Here is a 21596-nt window from a genome sequence, read left to right on the forward strand (position 1 = left end):
GAAAGGAACAAATTGTGCCTAAACCATAGGAGGAAGTTGCACAGAAGGAAAAAGATATCCCAGAAGAAACAAAAACTTATGACACAGGAATAGATTAAGCATAAAATAAACACAAATAAAAGTAAAAAAGAAAAAAATAAGAAAAGAACAATAAGTACCTACCCTTAGCTCCACATCAGAATCACATAAGTTTGTGGTGGGAAGAGTAAGTTTTCCCCAATAGTGAAATAGTTCATCAGATGCATTGGGTCACTTTCATTGCCTTGTTTCTAGGGGACTATAACATTTCTCATCCAAACCTGGACATTTTTGAAGATCTTAGTATTAATAATGAAATTATTCATTTCTGAGAAAGATTTGGAATTTTTACAAAGATAGGACAATTTCAGAGGTTGTGTATTCATTTTAGGAAAGAGTTATTATTAATCAGTGATCTTAGGTACTGGCCCAAGCTGCACCCACTGCAGGTGGCTCACAAGTTGGGTTACTGTATTTATTTTACAGAATGCATCTATTGGAAAAAAAGAATTATCACTAAATTTCTATTTTTTCACTTTCTCTTTCAATGGTTTTCTTCATCTCTAATATACATTTTCTGTTATATGGCAAATATAAATTGCCTTAAGCTTTATTCTCTCTGTTCTTAGAGCCTGATGGTCTATTTTCAAATCCTGGACACTTACTTAATGCTTCTGTGTCTCAGTTCTCTCAACCATAAAAGGGAATAATAATAATGCCTGCCTAAGGGGATGTTTACAAGGATTAGAGAGCTCATAATTAATGAGTATGTAGGCTAACATCTAGAACAGTACCTGAAACATAGTAAACCTTTTTATTAAAACTAATTGGTTTCAGGGAGCAAATAATAATGTTTTTGAATTTTTGAAAAGATTTGAGAATTTCAGAAGTTATGTGTTCACTTCACAAAAGCAACTGTGGAAGGCAGCCCCAAGGATGGCCCCCAAAGATCCTGCTTCCTCTACCGTGGGCTGGACAAAATGATTCTTCTCTAATGAACAGGAAAAGTGATGCAAGGTCACTTCAGAAATTAAGTTACATAAAGACTGACTTTCACTCTGTTCTTGCTTCCTTATTCTTTCCCTTGGACCTGCTTCTCTGAGAGGAGCAGGATGCCACATTGTGAGCAGGGCACCATGTTATGAGCAGCTATATAGAAAGCTCATGTAGCCACAAACTGGTGTCTCTGGCCAACAGTCATTGAAGAAATGAAGCCTAACAATAGCCATCAGGACAGGCCCTTGAGTAAGTCAGTGCAGAAGATAAGAACACATCAAAACTGTGGCTGGAGGCGCATCTGAAGAAAGCTGGGCATTGAGATTAAAATCACAATGGCCAGACTCACATACTTCCATAAGAGATGAATGGAAACTTGAGATTATACTGTAATTGGTACCACCCAGTCTATTAAATCTAGATATGCATCAGACACTGGATGTGTAACCAGAACACCTAGGCCCATCCCTTCCCCTAAATGTTCCTGTATTAGAAGTCATAGATAAAACAAGGTTACTGATGTCAACCATATACCCTTGCTACAAGCCCCATTTTCCTATCGGATCTCACTGGTTGATTGTAGTTGGACTCACATTGTACTCATATTGTAACTTTGCAGTATAAATTTCCCCTGACCAAAGGCCTCGGTGTGAGCTGGGGATTTAGCTCAGTGGTTCTGCTGCCTGCCTTGAGAGCACAGGTTCTGAGTTCAAATCCTGGTACTAAAACAAAAACAAAAGGCCTCCTCTGTGGCAATGCACTCAGGACCTCTCCTGTGTCTCAGGAGCTATTTCTGTTCCCAAATAAAGCTTTCCCACTCTTAACCTTTCTTTGTTCTTTGGAATTCATTTTTCAGTTTCAGAAGACAAAAACTCAGCACATCTGACATCTAACAGGTTGGAAGTTATAGTTCTCCTATATTTATCTTACTAGCAAATAGTAATTGGAAGATATTAAAAGAGTCAAAATGTAAATAGACAAATGAGATTTATTTCAATTTCACATAAAAAAATCTCAACAGTCTATATCTGTTCATAAATAATACCATTTGAATTTTCAAATTAAAAATAACTCAAGTGATGCTCTGAAATAAGGAAATGTTCAGTTACAAATCCAGGCTTGACCCAGCATCTGGAAGGAAGCTCCCCCAACACCATCCCAAGCTCCTAGGGCAAAGAAGATGAGCCGGTCCCAGCACCCGGAAGGAAGCTCCCCCACTGCCATCCAAGCTTCTAGGGCAGAGAAGGTGAGCCATGTGGGTGCCAGAAGCACCACCCCCCACACCCACACCCCCACCCCGGAAATGAGAAGACACATAAACAAGCCTCAAGGCCGGGGATTTAGCTCAATGTTTTCTCCACCTGCTGCACCTTCTGCGCAAGTGCAAGGACCCCAGTTCGATCCCTGGTACCAAAAAAATTAAAAAAAGAAAGAAATAAACAAGCCTCAAAAACAGACTTCTGGATCACCTACAGCAACCCCAAAGGGAAATGAGATGGAACAATCTAATACTCAACCACCTGAACTCTCTGAATTGGCAACAAAAGAAGATCTGGAAAAAATGAAATCAGAAATAATTACTCAGATAACAACAAAGATTGTGCTCATGGTGCAAGACATGATTAATAAATCTAGAGAGGACACAGATAAAAAAATAGAGGATCTGAGGAACATGATGGAATCCCAACATAGGAAACAAATGGAATCCATAAAACAGATGCAAACAGATTTCCAGGAGATTAAAAACTCCATCAAAAGTCTACACAGCAGAATGAACCAATGGGAGGATAGAATTTCAGATATAGAAGAAAAGATTGCAATTAGTGACCAGGAAAAGAAAAATTGCTTTAAAATTGTAAAGGAAAACAAGAAATCAATCCAGCAGCTGCTAGACGATGCAAAGAAGAATAACATAAGACTGATTGGAATCAATGAAGAAAGAGGAGAGAGTACAGATGACATAAAAACTGTTCACAGAAGTGATGGCAGAAAACTTCCCAAGGAGGGGAAAAGAACTTCACATACAGATAAGTGAGGCATATAGGACTCCAAATAGCCTTGATCAAAAAAAAATCTACACATAGGCATATAATAGTTAGGATTCCAGAAATCCAACAGAAGAACAAAATTCTCCAAGCAGTCAGAGAAAAGAAACAAATCACATACAAAGAAGCCCATCAGAATCACAGCAGACTTCTCAATGCAAACCCTCAAGGCAAGAAGAGCTTGGAGTGATATACTTCAAGCCCTAAAGGAAAACAGCCTCCAACCCACATTGATGTACCCTGCAAACTATCTTTCAAAATTGATGGAGAAATAAAATACTTTCATGATAAAGAGCACCTCAGGAACTTCATGAACATCAAACCAGCACTCCAAAAAATTTTACACAATACTCTAGGAAAAGACAATGCGGATCACAACCCCAGGAAACCCAAGAGAAAGAATCCATTGGGCGTGACAAATTAAACGCAAAGGGGGAGGATCCAGCAAAAAGAAAAAGTCATGACAAGGCTTTTAAAATTTTTAACTTCATCTCCCTAATGAGTGTATAATTTAATCTTGTTATTGTACTGATTAGTATTTTTCTGACTCTAGAGTTGCACACCTTTCCTTGTGCTATACTGGCTATTTATCATCTTCTTATGTCTACATTTTAATTGGGTTGTTTATTAATGAGCTCTAAGAATTCTTTTTATATTCTGGTTATAGGTTATATGCATTGTAAATATGGTCTGTTTAAGGACTACTTTTCATTTTAATGATGTCATTTAAAGTTCTAAATTTTGATGGAATCTCATTTATCAATTTTTTTCTTTTATACATCATGTCTTTTGTGTCCTAGGTAGTTCTTGCATACCTTGAATTCACAAACATTTTCCCTTATAATTTCTTCTTAAAGTTTTATACTTTTAGGCTTTCTTATTTAGGTTCATAGATCCCTTCACGTTATTTTCATGTATGGAATAAAAGAGTTGAGGTTAATTTTTTCTATACAGATACCAGGTGTTCTAGTGCCTTTTGCTGAAAACAGTATCTCTTCCTTGGCTCTTGAATTGAGTTTATATTGTATAAAATGCTAATGTTAAATAATCTTTCAAAACTCAGTGGACCATATATGTGTGGTTCTATTTCTAGATTCTCTGTTTTATTCCAACGATCTATATGTCTTTCCTTACACCAACACTGCCTTGATTACTGTAGCTTTAGAAGAAGTCTTAAAATTAGGTACTAAACGTCTTCCAACACTGTTTTTTTTTTTTTTTTTTTTTTTTTTTTTTAACTTTTCTAGGTCCTTTGTACTCCTACATAACTGTTAAATTTCAATATCCAATTCTTCATTTATAGCAAGTATACACAGACCTGAATTTTTCTAATCCTGCTAAATTCAAATACAAGGTCTAGGGGCTCCTAGAGATTTCTTAGTATTTTCTCTGTAGATGATCATTTCATCTACATATAAAGATTTTGCTTCTACCTTGCCAATCCTGTCCTGATTGTGTCCTTTTATTGCCAGACTATTTTGGTGGGGACTAGCTTTCAAAGTTTAATGGACAGATAAAGAGTAAGCATATCTGCCCTGCCCTTGTTCCAGAGGAGAAAGCTTTGTATCTTCTCCATTCACATAAGGCGTTCTTGCTGGAAGTATGGAGTACATGTCTTTAATCTGTTGAGAAGGTTCTGTTCTACTTCTAGTGTCCTGATAGCTTTTACCATGAACAGCTGTAGAATTTAGTCCAATACTTTTTCTCCAGCTAGTGACAGGATCATATGGCTTTTTCCTTTCCTCTGTTAAAATGATGACTTTTGGGGGTGGATCTTCCAATGCTGAACCAATACTGCCATCCCTATAACAAAACCACTTTTTACATACTGCCAGATCTTACTTCTAATAGTTTGTTTTGTTAAACAAATTTCTGTCTATGTTCATACTTTTCTATTATCTTTATCCAGTTTTAGGATTAGTGCAATGTTGATTTCCTAAAATGATGGGAGAAGTGTTCCTTCTTTTTTCTGCTTTAATTGTTTGATATAATTTATCAGTTAAAATGTTTATGAGCCTGCCGTTGTCATGTAGGTAGGTGACATGGAGTTAAGGGAAGATCCTCTTGGCAAAGAGTCTCACATTCAAGTTTACTAATCTTGCAGGCCCAGTAGGCTGTGGCCAAAGGGGATGAAAGGTCATTCCCGAGATAGTTTGCTTGTGCTGCTGACTCTGCTCCAAGAAGAGATCACGCCACCTGTCATACTTCCCATAGCGCAATCCTGTTTGTCTTGCCTTGGTTCCCTTGAAGGAATAGTTCAAGGATGGGAACATCTTGAGAAGTGTCTCAGGCCGTTTCTGTAGAGATTAGAGTGCATTCATAGAGAAGAAAACATTAATCAACACCTGCTGTTTATGCATTCACCTTAAATAACTGCTGTAAGTACTATATAAGAGATGTATGAACCAAGAATAAACATCCTGATTCTCTTCAGGATCCCCTGTGTCCCGCTTCTGTTTCTTTGCGGCCCTCCACTCTTGGCCCCTATCTTCTCGAGGCCGAACAACAGGTAGGTTTTCAAGCTAGGAATATACTTTCTTTAATAGGTGCTATTCAAATTTTATATTTCATCCAGAGTTAGTTTCATTAATTTGTCTTCCAAAGTACTTCTTAGAAGTTGTCAAATTTATTTCAAAAAAGATTTTTGTAATATGCTTTCTATATCCTTTGAAATTCTGTAAAATCTGTGGTAATGTCTCCTACTAGATCTTGATATTGTAATTTAAAAAATGTATGATTGATATTGTGTAACAGGAAGAAAAGGTCTAAAGGAGCAGCGGAAGTGGGAAGGGTAAGGGAAAGGAAAAAAGGGAAAAGAAAAAATATGAGAAAAGGAAAAAAATGGAAACAAAGTCTTTGCAAATAGGGAAGGGTAGAGGGCCTGAAGGAAGGACAGGGGAAGGGGAAAACAGTAAGAACCAAGAGACTTATGTAATGGTACAAGACCCCAATGATGAATGTAACTGTATTTTATACATAAAATGTACCAATAAACTTAATAGAGAAAAAAAAAAATCCAGGCTTGAGAGAAACAAATTAGGCAATGTATTTTGGGTCTAAGAATAACCTTAAAACTTCAAGTCAATTTTACCACTTGATGGTGCTATAATGCCAGATAGCTCTTAAAAATTTATATTTACATGAAAGCAATACTTTGAAAAATATAGATAAAATGTACATTTCTAATAATTATTTAGAAGTGTTCTAAAGCTTACTCTTAAAACTCACCAAGTAATTTTTGTAACATATGACAGAGAAAAGTTTATATGTTAGGTTGATAGTAGAGGATGATTTGCTCATATTTAGTTTAAAGTAGAAATATTGAGGAGTGTATACCTTGGGAAATATTACACACTGAAAGTTATGAGCTATTAAAAATTAAGGATGAATATTAGGTCTTTTAGATATGCACGTGTGGCTATTATGAGAAGGAAAGGTGAACTTTCTTGGAGAACAAGGCCCAGAAAGATTCCTGAATGAAGCAGAGGTGGAGGAAAAATGTTTGCAAGGCAGAATAAAGATACAAGAGGAGAATGTTTTGGCCATAGGGAAACATAGAAGATTCCTACGCTGAGCTTTATGGACTCTGGTTCCAATTAGAACTATTGTATTTGTTATACACAGATCCCCAATCCCTTATCTGAGAACTTTGGGGCCAACTATGCATAGAACTCAAAATTTTCAGATTTTAAAAAAGGAATATAGTATTTATACTACAGAGGACATATTCTTAGGACCACCACCTGGAGAAGGGAGTGTAGGACTGGGCAGAGAAAATATTGATATAGTTTCAGTACAGGCTTCAGGAAATCCCATCAGAGGCTTTCATTCTGATACAGTTTTTTAGCATCACCCCAAACTAGTGAGGAAAATGAGTCTTCATAGTCCCATGTGATCTAACATTGGGTACAGGCTACTCTCAGAGAAAGGATGGCCTTGAGTGTTAGAAAGGATGGCTACTCTCAGAGAAAGGATTTACTTGAGCTGGAAAACAGTTGACAATTGATGGCAGCTCTCTCAGCACCTGAAAGAATAGTCTTCATTCCTCTGTGTGACTCAGACCACCCAGGTCACCAAAGGAAAAGGAGAAGGTTACTAAAGTTTTAGTGTGACACTTAAACTTGATAAGTGGGTTTGCTATGGTTTGAAGGTGCTCCCTCTAAAACTCATGTTCAAACAATCCACATTGTGGTGGTATTAAGGAGGGGGTCCTTTTGAGAAGTGATTAAATTATGAAGGCAAAGATTAGGGATTTATAAACATGTTAGAGGGAACTAGATTAGGATGTTTAGGCTTTCCATCTGTTTCCATGTGGTGGTGCATTAAAAGGGACCATGTAGAAGCAGTTACCAGGGCTTCACCAGACATCAAAGCTGTTGGAACTTTAACCTCAGACTTCTTAGCTTCCAAACCTGTGAGAAAATAAACTTTTTTTTTAATAAACTCCTCAGTGTGCTATATTTTCTTATAGGACCAATAATGGACTCAGACAAGGTACCAGTAGGTACCTAAATGATCAGCTGAGAATGGAACATATTTCCCTTAATCCCCTTTGTGTTATCCTTCCTTGACAAGAGTTGATTGGTTACATCTGCCAACATGCCAAATTCACTTCTTGCCTTCTGATCACTTGCTGGTGGAATATGAAGTCTCCAAAAGAGAATCATGAACTATAAAGCTCAGTGAGGCTCTTACTGTGTATCTTGGTGGAAATGTTTTCCTCTTGAGGGAAGAGTATATGTTCACCATGTGAGGCATTAACAATGAGGAGGGGGGAGGGGTGAAGTTGACCCTGTTTCTATCCTTTAGTTTCTGGATTCCTGTGTTGTACTTATTAGGCACACATCATTATATAATTGAATTAAAACAGACATTATAAGCAGGAGAAATGCTGTCATTTTAAAGTATCATCACCAAACTGACACTTTAGCTTTGCCTGTTTCCTGTCAAAAACAGCTTTCTCATTTTGACAAAAAAAACTAGCACATAAAAATTGTGCATATTTATGGAGCACCATATGTTTTACACAAGTACATATTATATAATGTTCAAATCAGGTTAAGCATGCCTATGTACTCAAACACTTATCCTTTCTTTGTGATGAAAATATTCAAAACCTTTTCTTCTACCTTTTTGAAATATATAATGCATTATTGTTATCTCTGGTCATTTTGTAGAAATACAGCACTGAAACTTATTTCTCTTGTCCAATTGTGACTCAACACCTATTAACTAACCTTTTCACATCTCACCTACCAACTCTCCCTAATCTCTGATAATCACCATTTGACTCTCAACTTCTGCAAGATCAATGTTTTTAGATTTTATATATGAGTGAGCTTTCTGTGCCTGGCTTCTAGTTCCATCCATGTTGTCCAAAATGACAAGATTTCATCTGTTTATGGCCAAATAAAATTTCATTGAGTATATATATATATCACATTTTAAAAATCTACCCATCAGTAGATGGATATTTACATTGCCCTGCCTGGAAAGCAGCTTTTCAATGGTGCATTATGTAATATGATAAGTAACAAGTAGGCCATGGGCCACAGTTTCTTTGCTATAAAGTGGGTCCTTCCATCTTATTGTAACAAATATAACTCACAGTATTGTAGCTCTAGGTGGTATAACAGAGTCAGGCCAAAAAGAATTGAGCACACACCCTGGAAGTTGGAGGCAGGTTTATCTCACTAACAGACTGATAGGGACTTCTCCACAAAGCCATCAGTCCCATCTGGGTCTGGGCGGTGAACAGGGTTTATATAGATTTGGGAAAAGAGGGATGAGGATACAGTGGCAAGACACTTAATTCATTGGTTGAGTTCATTGATTGAGGTAGATACATTCAGCTTATATGATTAGATAGAAATGTACACTAGGATTCATCTTATTTACATACGGCGGGAAGCAGGGGTCCAGAAACTCTACTGAGAACAAAGGACAATGGAGGAAAATATGTCCCAGCAAGTCTGAATGAGACCCGGACATGTTTTAGGTGCAGGAGAGGTCAGAGCTAGGAGGAGCCTGTTGCTTGCTCCCTGGTTAGCTGTAGCACAGCCTTCTTCTGGTCAGAAATCATTTCCCTTTTCAATCTGACATTGTGAGGCCAAAGTGACTCCATTTTGCTAAAATTCACCATTCTCCTGGTCTCCCTTGTTCTCATAGGTTAATGGTTAAAATGTGCTTGCTCAGGGACAAAAAGACACAATCTAAAACAGGACCAAATTCCTAAATTTATTACCCAGCCATCTGTTTACCCAAGAGAAGAGCATTCCAGGCACACTAGCTATAAGATAAGCGGTTAGTGCACTGACTATCCACACATGATAGATGTGACCATTAGTCAATTCTGCTAACCATCAGTATGTGACAGTCGGCCATTAACCCTTGCCCCTTTCTCCCTTACAAAACCTATACGTAATCCCCCTCAACCCCCAAAAGACCGAGCCAATCAAAAATATACACTTCATGCCTGCTAAATGTTAGCCAATCCTATAGTTACTAAGTAGAAAAACCCTAAACCTTGCTGTAACTTCTATAAAAACCCCGCTAATTTGAAACTCAGGGCTCTCAATTCTGATCCGCTGCGTCGGTGATGGTTGAGAGTCCCTGCTCAAGCTTGAATAAAAGACCCTTGTGTGCTTACATAGGAATTGGCCTCCTGGTGGTCTTTGGGAATTCGCGATCTGGGCACAACAACATAATATTATGTGAAATCTTTTAGTGATGGTTCTTCTATTTTATAGGCCTTAGGACAATGATGCTAACTAAAGCATCATGGACAGAAAACTGTAATGTGTCTAATGTCATCAAAATGAATCACTGTCTTTTCCAAGGTAGAAGGAAGTGAATATATTAATCAGGCCACCAAATGGCCAGTTGACACCAAGGGATGGTACCATATGCACTGCTCAGAAATAGCCCCCGTTTCTAGCAGGTTAGATGGCTCATGCCTTGAGCAGACAAGTGTTGGGAGCAATGCTACATAATTCTAGGGAAAAATCATTTGAGTAGGCCTAGTTCTCCTGCTTACAGGCCAGCTATGGCATTCCAGACATAATTGCATTTTGGCCTCAGGTCACAATTGAGACCTCAGTGATCCCTTGATGCTGTAATGCTCCAGGACAAGACCACACCTTCGAGAGACACCCTGGGAGGAATCAAATCTTCATCTGCATAGTTCCTCATTGTTCTTAGATTTCCACTGCCCTCCCAGTCTTTTGTTACACCTTGTTTATCCCAATGTAAAGTACTGAACTCTGCATTTCAGTTGTTACATTTGTTTCCCCATGTACTGAATAAAAGGTGCTGCAAGCTAGGGGATCTTTGTCTTTGCTGCCCAGAGCAGCACTGATGAGACCCAAAGCTCAGCTTCTTCTGAGTCTCATTTTTCTACCTTTCCTGTAATTCGCTGTGTGCTGCTCTGGCTCGCAGGAGACTAGGACTTACTGTAGAGGTTCTGGTAATGTTCCCTTCCCCTGTTCCCTACAGACAAGAGCTTCAGTTGTTGCCCATGCACAGCCTCCATCTCCATTACCATTGATGCTTCTATTATGTATCCATTCTGCCACCACTGAGGTGGCTAATGATAGAGGCTGGCTATGTCAACTGGTCATTTAGTTTGGTTTACTTGGCTGGCTATGGTCTGTCTCATGGTGGAAAATCTCTGGTAGGTGTTAATGAGTGCTATGAAATCACAAACCTTCACAATATGTGACCATTCTTGGGCCAGGGATTTAGCTCAGTGGTGCTACACCTGCCTCGCAAGTGTAAGGTACTGAGTTCAAGTGTGAGGAGGGGATGGGAGGGTGGTGGATGTGACCATGACCATTCTTGTAGATTTCATGTCTCTACTTCCTGATTTCCTTTAACTTAATCTTTCAATATTTTTCTTTTAAGCCATTTTCCATTGCCCATAATTTTACATATGTACTAAATTTGAGCCTAGATATGGCAGTAACAGTTGACTCAAAAGCATAGGAGTGGGGACAGAAGCAGACTGGATTACCAGGAGCTCATGCCACAGTAGATAACCACAGCTATTCACTTACAGGCCTGTGCCAACTGGGAAAAGGAGAAAATGACATAACTTTAACAAAAAATTACAGGAAAGATTGAGGAAATTGTCATTTCCTGGTGGTCTCTAACTGACAGCACAAACATTATTTAAATAATAAAATGAAAACAAAAAATGAGTTTGGTTATTTCAAAATTCTTATCAAAGACATGGCAGGAAAAAAGGCATTGGTAAGAACTCTTCAGTATGCAGATATATAAGTTGTCCCCTTAAATTCAATTTATTTCAAATCAAACAAAACAAACTTCAACAAAACAAATGTGCAGCATGCAAACATTTATGCTTCTAACCCAAGCACATTTTTCTTAGTCTCAAACTTCAGAATCATCTTCTCTTTTCCATCTCTTGACTTTGAACTAACACTTTCAGCCTTTCTTAAAAAGCTGAAACTCACCCACTAGACTGTTTCTGCCTCTGCCTTCTGATCTGTAACTTCAGATTTATTCACTACACTCTATTTCCATGCCTGACTTCTACTTCGCTCTCGAATTTCTGACCCAATTATTATTGGAATAATTGGAATAATGTTCTAACTTAGCTTTCCCTTTTGAATCAAGCCTACCTAGCACCGCTAGATTAATTTTTCTGAAAATTTATTTTCAATGATTCACTATTTGGTTAAAGACTATAAAAATAATTTTAAAAAGATACTTGTTAATACCCTTAGAAAAATTTAAAAGCCCCAAATTAAGATAATATATTTGCAACATGTTGGAAGAATTAGTGTCTAAACTAGGTAATACATGATATATGCTTGTGTCTCAGTAAGAAAAAGTAAAATGATAAAATATAAAGTAGCATTCACAACCAAAAACAATAAAAAGACATCCAAAAATGTGGAAATTGTAAATAAAATGCAAATTTAAATACAGCTCATGTTATAAAACTCTCAGTTTGATCAAAATTAAAAAGGATGGCAATATATACGAATGGAGAAATGAGCACTTCTCAGTTAAATGCAAATTGATGCATATTTTCTTTTGTTTGTTTTTGTTTTTGTTTTTGAGACAAGGTCTTGTTATGTAGCTCAGACTGGCCTTCAATTTGCAGAAATCCTCCTGCCTCATCCTCTCAAGGCTAGGATTACAGGTATTACAGCTACTATACCTGTCTACTTTCTTAAAATAGAAAAAACACATATGCTCTTTGACCTGGGTTACACATTTTCAGAAACTGATCCCAAGGAAATAGTTTTATATCTGTCCAAATATGTATCTATAGATATTTGCCTAAAAATATTTAAAATAAAACATCTGAGAAAAGTAAACAAATACGAAACTGGTTTGAGAAGTTGTATAATCTTTATGTGATAGAATACTATGTGCCATCATCAAAATGATGTAGTGGAATAATATTGTATACTGGAAATACAGATACTGTGACATTGTTAGTCAACAACTATTATGTACAATATGAAGTATTTTTTAAAGAAATTAATAACATAAATTGAAAATGACTCAGGGCTGGGGATTTAGCTCAGTGACACCATCCCTGCCTCGCAAGCACAAGGTTTGATCCCTGGTACCAGGGGGAAAAACATCTCAAAAAAAAAAAAGAAAATGACTCAAAATTTATACCCAAGGTGTTAACTGTAGTTTTCTGTAGGTGGTGGAAACATGAACACGCTTCCTTTATTAACTCAAAAAGTCTTCTAAAAAATAAAAATATAATTATTCTGCAATATGGACTATTTTATATAACATGAATGATGTTTTGAATTGTAATAATAAATGACTGCCATTCTATGTTAAAGGAATACTTGAGGATTGAGACTCTTGATCTCAGATATGGATGCCCCAGTGGGTCAAGCCTCCCCATTTTCCTTTCCTCCCTTAAATGCACCTGGGTTGAATCAATGAAATCCACAAACTCTGGAGGATCTAGCAATGTGGACAGTTACTGATGTACGCTGGCTACTCACTGCTTCAGGATTTGGGTCCATGGCTTTCTTCAACATGCAAGTTTAGGGAAGATATACATGATGTGAGTGGGATAAGCCAAATGCCAGATCAATTCAGATAATGAATGGAGTGATAGAAACTAGATTTCTTTAAAAGATGTAATATTTTTGTGAACTAAAACATGAAACATATATAACACATAAAATATATGGACAGTGAAGCAGTAGATGTTAGGGTGAGATTATAAGGACTGAGAAAGGATATGACTCTTTTTAGCGTGTACCAGATGTTAGATGCCTTCCTTGACTTTCTTGAAGCTGCATTTCTATACTATGGGCTATATAGAGAAAAGAGTTTAGTCTAGCTAGCTTAGCAAAAATAATAAAGGAAATTAAATACCTCCTAGACTTTCTGGAAGAGTTGGAAAATCAGACTTGGATACTGCAATGATAGCTGTTGATATGAAAAATTATTCTGAGAAGTTAAAAAGCATAAAGGAAATTGTTACTAATGGCATCAGGATAAACTGCAATACATTAGAAAAGATATTCAGGGGCTGAGGATTTAGCTCAGTGGTTCCATTGCCTGCCTTGCAAGCACAAAGTCCTGAGTTCGATCCCCAGTACCAAAACAAACAAACAAAAAAGACATTCAGTATCCCCTTTCAACTTTCACATGGTGATTTTCATCCAAGTTAATGGCTATCATAGGGGCTTGGAAGAAACATGTCTTTCATATTTGCTGACATCTAATGATTAAACAAATTTTACATATTATAAGATCTTCAGAAAATTGTTTATTAATTAACAGGATAGGTTAGATTATATTACTTGCTCACAATTATTCTTTTCATCTCCACTCTTGTTATGCTTCCTCATAGGCAGGGAATTTATTCCCTGCCTCTTTGACATCACATTAGCCATCTGACTAGATTTTGCCAATGGAAAATCAGTGGATGTGACATACCTGTTCAAACAGAAGCTTTAAATGCCTTTCCTGTGTTACCTCTATCCCACCTGACCAGATGTTCTCTGCCATGTTAGCAGAGGATGACGCTATGGTTTGGGTCTGGATGTCCCCCTAAAGCCCCATTCAGTCAGAGGTAGCTGAATCTGGAATGTGTGATGCTGGGATTAAGGGTGTGTGATTACTAAATCACTGCACATGAATGAGTGGTTTCATTGCCCTAATCCCCATAGTCTTGATGGGATAAAAGAGGAAGAAAGACTTGGTGAAGGACTTTGGTTGCCTTTGCTACCTTGTGAGCACCATGTTGTTTCTCCTCTGCAGTCCCTGTCTTGGAGCCAGCTGACTATGAACTGAAATCTCCATGAACTGAAAGCCAAATAAACCTCTTCCCCTTTAACTTTTGGTGCCAGGTATTTTGTCTCAACAACAAGGGAAAAGTAACTAATGCAGAAAATGTCAGAGATGATGGCTCTTTAGAAGAGGTCTAGAAGTTGTAGGACTCACAGGCTAGGCTGAGCCCAGTGGGGCCCAGCAGGACATACCCCTCAAGTTACCTACAATAAATATGTGTACTGTGGAAAGCCAAAGGAATTTTGGGTTTGTTTGTTGCCACAGTAAAAGCTGACTAATAAACAGGTAAAAACAATTTTTAAAATTTTTATTTTATTTATTTATTTATATTTATTTTTAGTAGTGGGCATCGAACTTAGGACCTTGTGCTTGTGAGGCAGGCACAGCACCACTGAACTAAATCTCTGGCCCTAAATTTTTATTTTTATTAGTACATGTTTGCAGTTCATAATGATTACATTCATCATGCAAAGTTGATACATGCACATAATGGATCTTAATTCTTTTTTTCATCCCCTTCTCTTCCCTCCCACCATCTCTTGGTCCCTTTCTTTTTTGCAAAAGATCTGTCTCCTTACTTCTTATTATCTATCTTTTATTCTGTACTTTATTTATATTTTGGGTGTTATAGTTTATATCCATATGTCCCCCCAAAGCCTCATGCTCTCATATGTGGGTCTTTTGGGAGGTGATTGGATCATAGGGCCATGATACTCATGAGTAGATTATTTCAGTGATGTGTTTATAGCTAAATGTGATGGTGGAAGGTGAAGCCTGGTCAGACAAAGTGAGTCACTGGGGGTGCAGCCTGTTCTCTCATGATCCTTCTCTGGTTCCCACTGCTGTGCCATGAGCTCTTTCTCCTCTGCCATGCTGCCCTGCCTTGGAGCCAGTGGATTATGGACTGAAACCTCTACAAACTGTGAGCTAAAATAAACTTTCTTCATTTAACTTGTGGGTATTGTGTCTCAATGAAAAGAAAGACATTGGGTCTCTCATATAAAAGAAATCATACTATATTGAAGTTTCTGTGTCTGATTTATTTCACTTAACTTTATGATCTCAAGGGGCATCCATTTGCCTACAAATGGTTCAAGTTTATCTTTCTTTATGGCAGACTAGTATTTCTAAAAACAGGGTACACTTTTTTAAGTTTCTCAATTACTAATTAGTGACAAGAAAAATTCTTAAAACTAAAAGCTCCCTATTGCGTTAATTTTGCTTCTAGATATCATCCCCATTAATTTATTTATCCTTAAAAAAAAGACTTTCTGGGACTAGGGATTTAGCTCAGTGGTTTCACCACCTGCCTTGCAAGCGCAAGGACCCAAGTTCGGTCCCTGGTACCAAAAAACCCAATAAATAAATAAATAAATAAAAATTAAAAAGCAAAGCAGCAAAAGGTTTTGTTAGATTATGGACACATGTCCAAAGGACAATGTAAAAACAGAAGCACTAATGTTTTAAGATACTTTCAGGATAAATTTTTCAATAAAAACATACACAGATCCAATAGTACTTATCTCAAAAATATGGACCAAGATAGAAATGATGTGTTCTGGACAGGGGTATTAGAGGATTCCACACAAGGGTATTTAGTTGATGGTAAAGTCTACTTCAGAAGATGCATATGGAGAGCTTGAATAAAACCATATCAAGCAGTGTGAATCAGTGTATTTCTCTGGTAATAAGAACATGATGTAATAATAAATGTTTATACCTTACTAAGTGTTAATGTGGTAATATTAGTTTAAAAGCCTTCCTTTTGGATCTTTTCCTTGGGAAAACAGGATACGGACTCAATAGAAATGCTAGTATATAACCCCCTTTGGAACTATTTTTCTTTAGTATTTACTATTATTAATTAATTCTTTATCCTTTTCACATCTAAAATCAGTTTACTCATTTACTAATTCATTAATACATTTAGAATGTAATTTTCAAGAGGTTATCTCTCCTAACTTCGGAAGTCTCAAGCTCCCATGGAAAGGCAGAGGTCTTGTTTCATTTTTCTAGCATTGGAATTACTTTTGCTTTGATTAATAAATGACTAGAATTCAAGACCCAAAGGGTGAACTATCACCTCAGATTCTAACCCTTTGCTAATGAGAAAATTGAGCCAATTAAACAGGCAATGATTTGAATGCTGTGATTGGTAAAAGAAGGCCTAATTGGTTTCCTTTAACTACCACATTTTAAAACAGAATCTTCATTAAAATGAAAGTCACATTTCTTTGAAAATGGCAAAAACAAATCCCTTTTGAGGTCCTTCGTCTCACAGTTTTAAGTTTGATACTATAGGTTGACATTTACTGATAAGAAAAGACACTCCATTTTTTTTAACTTTTGTTTTTAGACAATTTTTTATCTTGAAAAATTTTTAAAGTTGGATAGTTTTGCAAGTTCACTTGGCTCCCATTTTATCTCTGATATCTTTTCTTGAGCAGCCAATTAACAACCAAGGCAAGTCCCTTGTTTCTTCACATTTGTGGAAGATGCACTGTAATGTGTCTCACAAATGGTTCTATAGCTTTGCTCTTTGAAATGTAATCTAGAGTCCTACCTAAATGCACACTCTTGGGCCATACTTCAGACATCCTGAATTAGGATCTGCATTATAAGTACAGCTCTGGAGGATACATATGGCAGGACAGTCCTCATGGGATTTTTTGGTGGTGTTCCCCACTTGCACATTGTTGCTAGCCTTCTATCCCTAGCTTCACATTAGAATCACTTGCAGAAGTTTCACAGATCCCAATCCTGATGCTCTGGCCACACACCAGGCCACACTAGTGTATCTGAAGGTGGGTCCAGGAATCCGTATATTTTAAGGGTCTCCAAGAGATTCCCATGAACAAGCAAAGTTGAAAGCCTATAAAGTGTAATGGAATCATCTGGTAGACTTCTTAAAACACTTTGACTCCATTGCCCAGTTTCTGATTTGGGACATAATGGGTCAGTGTTTAAGATGCTTCATTTTGAACAACATCCAAAAATAAGAACCATGATATATTATGTAAAGGTACAAATACCCAATAATGAATGTCAGGATATTGAATAACTGCTGCTGCTCCTCCTCCTTTTGTGACCATGCTTTGAGAACTACCAATTTGGAGGGTGTGACTCAAATGCAAATTTTAAAAGTTGCTGCCTAGGACAAAATGTCCTATTAGTCTATTTCCAACATATTTCTTCCTAGTACCTTGTAATAAATCAATGAATTCAGTATTCATACCCCATCTAACGCCTTGAACTACTTTACTCTAAAGCCTGTTTGTATTGTAGTCTAGAAATGCAATCAGACCTACATTATAGATTTTTTTTCCCCACAGCACCCAGAACAGTTCAATTTTAAAATGTCAGACTTTCTACTAGGTAGATAAACCTGAACATGACATAAGATTTCTTGAAAATGTGCTCCTTTTTATAGAATTTTTTTTTTTTTTTTTTTGGTACCAGGGATCGAACTCTGGTCCTTGAGCTTTTGAGGCAGGCAGCAGAACCACTGAGCTAAATCCCTGGCCCTTCTAGATTTTTTTATACCGACATCACCATTTACCCAAATTATCTATTTTGTTATAGCTCACTCTTATCTATGATTCAATCTTTTCTTTTACTTATGTCCAGTATGTCAATCAGTCCTGATATTTCTGTAAAATATCCCTTAATTATACTTCCTTGTCTCCCTATTAAGAGAGAAATTACCCCAATCTGTCTCCTCTTATCTTTCCTCCCCTGTCTGGTCTTCATCTCCTCAGGCATTACTGAAGTGCTGTGTTAGTCAGCTTTTCCTCCTTATGACAAAATACCTGAAATAAACAATTTAAAAGAGAAAAGAATTTATTTTGGCTCATGGTTTTTTGGAGGTTTCAGTCAATGTTCAGCTGACTCTATTGTTTTTAAAGCCTTCCCAAAATCCACATGCGTGTGCACACACCCACATGGGTGTAAGTGCACACACAGGACTTCAAAACAAGAGAATGTAGTCTGTGCTATAAACCACATCACTATTCTTCATTGTGCACATTGAGACTTTGTTTATCTAAATTATCCTTATCTGCTAAAGACATACGTCATGCTCTTCCCAAGAAAATTCTAGTAATAAATATTTAAGTGTCTATGGTGGGTTACAGTACATTAGAGGTATGTTTTAAGATGATATTATTTCTTTCTGGGAGCTTTTACAATCCATTAGAAAAATACAGCTGAGGTGCTATTAGTCATTAACTAGAATAGCTGTAAGGACAATTTTGAAGTTGCAATGCAAGGATTAGTTCGCTACCAGGAATGAGAAAATAGAGTAAGAGTTTGAAATTAATCAACTCAAAAGTTTTCGCATCTGAGTGTGTATTCTTTTGAACTAAATTTTTTTTGAAGCAAAACATTTATTGGTACATTTTAGATAATTCTCATCATAGGGAATTTGCATATGTACATGATATATCCTGCCATTTCCTTTTTTCCCATTGCTCCTCTCCCCTTGACCTTCCACTTTGCTTCCATTTTTTCTTCTATTTTCAGTTTTTTTAAATTTCAAAAAAGAGTGTTGCTATTTTTATGTCATCAACTGTGTTATACAGTAGCCACTAGCTGCATGTGGCCATTTAACATAAACTTAAATTAATCACAACTAATTAAAATTTAAAACTTACTCTTCAATCACATTAGCCATATTTCAAGTGCTTAATGCCACATGTGCCAATGGTGGCAAACCTATGGTATGCACTTTGTTTTTCTTTTAAGACAAAAGATGTAAATTTATGAGTTGTTTTTTTCTAAATTAAAGCCTCAGTATTCTGTTTTAATTGCAGTGCTGTACTTTGTGATAAATAAATGGGTTTGGGGGTGCAGTTTGGGCACTAATCTCTAAAAAGTTCACCATCCCTGGCTTAGGGTATAGCATATTCAATAGGAAAAATATTTTCATCATCTCAGGAATCTCAGCTAATTTTTGATGGTGAATATTGTGATTTTTTTCTCATCTTTTTACTTTCCTTTATGTTGGCAAGGTACATATGAAAATGTAAGCTATCATTGTAATATGTGGTAACTACATATCCCAATATCTCAACAACTATTGGAAGACAGTTTAGTGACATAATCTGATCTTTTTCTTCCTTCCATTCTTGCTACCTTTCTTAGATCTAAAATCCAATGCTTCAAATCCTACTTTAATGTGTATAACTATATTATGGGTGTGCCTGTGAAAAAGGAAATTTAGTTGCTTGCTGCCTTCTTCTGTGGAAGTATCATTCCTTGATGTCATGGAGTTTTAGGAAGTGATAACATACAATTTGAGAGAAACACACAGTTAAATGAAATTGCATCCCCTCCCTTGGCAGGGAATGTGAGAGAACACAGATTTACATTTGCTTCTGGAAGTCTCAAAATAGTTTCATGAATTTGAGGTCCTTGCACCCAGTTCAGGCCTGCTTAGTGAATATCTAATGGATGTTAAAGTTAAATATATCCCAGCTTCTCCTCATTTGGCCATCAGGACAAACATAGATCTTTATTGATATTCTTTCTCTCTTCTTCTCCAGTTAATTGTACTCTGAAAATGTAATAAAGGTCTAGAATTGTCTTCATTTAGGCGACAGTATTTAATTAAATGAAAAAACGACACTTATGACCAATTAAGACATGCTATGGTACATAATGTTTACATTCCTTGTGTGTAGTTTGTGACACATCTTAATTCCTTATGTACTGAAGTTATGTACCAAAAAAGAAAAGAAGAGGCTCTCTGCTCCTGTGCCCACTGCTCCTCCTGTGCAGCACCAGGAGCAATCTGAGATGCAATGGTGAAGGTCAGAGTGAACGTATTGGGCCGTATTGGCCGCCTGGTCACCAGGGCTGCTTTCAGCTCTGGCAAAGTAGATATTGTGGCCATCAGTTAACCCTTCATTGACCTCAACTACATGGTCTACATGTTCCAGTATGACTCCACCCACTGCAAGTTCCATGGCACAGTCAAGGCTGAGAATAGGAAGCTTGTCATCAATGGCAAGGCCAGCTCCATCTTCCAGGAGTGAGATCCCACCAACATCAAGTGAGGCGATGCTGGTGCTGAGTATGTGGTGGCATCCACTCGCATGTTCACCACCATGGAGAAGAAGGCCGGGGCTCACCTGAAGGGTGGAGCCAAAAGGGTCATCATCTCCACCTCACCCGCTATTACCCACATGTTTGTGATGGGTGTGAACCACAAGAAGTACAACTCCCTCAAGATCATTAGCAATGCTTGCTGCACCACCAACTGCTTAGCACCCCTGGCCTAGACCATCCACAACAACTTCAGCATCGTGGAGGGGCTCATGATCACGGTCCATGCCATCACTGCCACCCAGAAGACTGTGAATGACTCCTCAGGGAAGCTGAGGCATGACAGCTGTGGGGCTGCCCAGAACATCATCACCGGGTGCACAGGTGCCACTAAGGCCATGGGCAATGTGATCCCAGGGCTGAACCAGAAGCTCACCAGCATGGCCTTCCATGTGCCCACATCCAGCATGTTGGTGGTGGTTCAGACCTGCAGCCTGGAGAAAGCGGCCAAATACGGCAACATCAAGAAGGTAGTGAAGCAGGCTTCGGGGGTCCCCTGAAGGGCATCCTGGGCTACACTGAGGACCAGGTCATCTCCTGTGTCTTCAACAGTGACACTCATTCTTCCATCTTTGATGGTGGAGCCGGCATTGCCCTCAATGACCACTTTGTCAAGCTCATTTCCTGGTATGACAACAAGTTCAGCTACAGCAACAAGGTTGTGGACCTGATGGTCCACATGGCCTCCAAGGAGTGAGTGCCCCTGACCACCACCCCAGTGAGACCACAGAGGGAGAGCGCTTGCTGCAGAGTCCCTGCCCCACTCAGCCCCAACACACTGAGAATCTCCCCTCCACACAGCTTCCATCCCAGACCCGGAGAAAGAGGGTCCCAGGGAGCCCTGGCTCATCACACCATCAATAAAGACTTGCTGAGCTAAAATAAATAAGGTTGATCAAGAGATGAATGAATGGGTCAGGAGAGAAGGGAAAGGGGATGAAAAAAGAATTCAGATGTATTATGTACTTGTACCAACTCCTCACAAGGAGTGTTAACATTATGTGCTACACATATGTACTAATAAAAATGTTAACTGCAGCCAGGTGTGGTGGTGCATGCCTGAAATCCGAGCACTCCAGAGGATGAGGCAGGAGGATCACCTTGAGTTCGAGGTCAGCCTGGGCTACATAG

At 37.9% G+C, this 21596-nt stretch overlaps 1 pseudogene; it reads left to right on the plus strand.

Moving 5' to 3' along the window:
* The first annotated feature begins 20161 nt into the window (after positions 1-20161).
* Positions 20162-21162, plus strand: LOC101702196 (glyceraldehyde-3-phosphate dehydrogenase pseudogene; annotated as a pseudogene).
* Positions 21163-21596: the final 434 nt, after the last annotated feature.

The sequence above is a fragment of the Heterocephalus glaber genome, unplaced genomic scaffold (genome assembly GCF_053883595.1).
Source record: "Heterocephalus glaber isolate CG9 unplaced genomic scaffold, H.glaber_assembly_v1.0 deba00001690, whole genome shotgun sequence".
NCBI lineage: Eukaryota > Metazoa > Chordata > Mammalia > Rodentia > Bathyergidae > Heterocephalus > Heterocephalus glaber.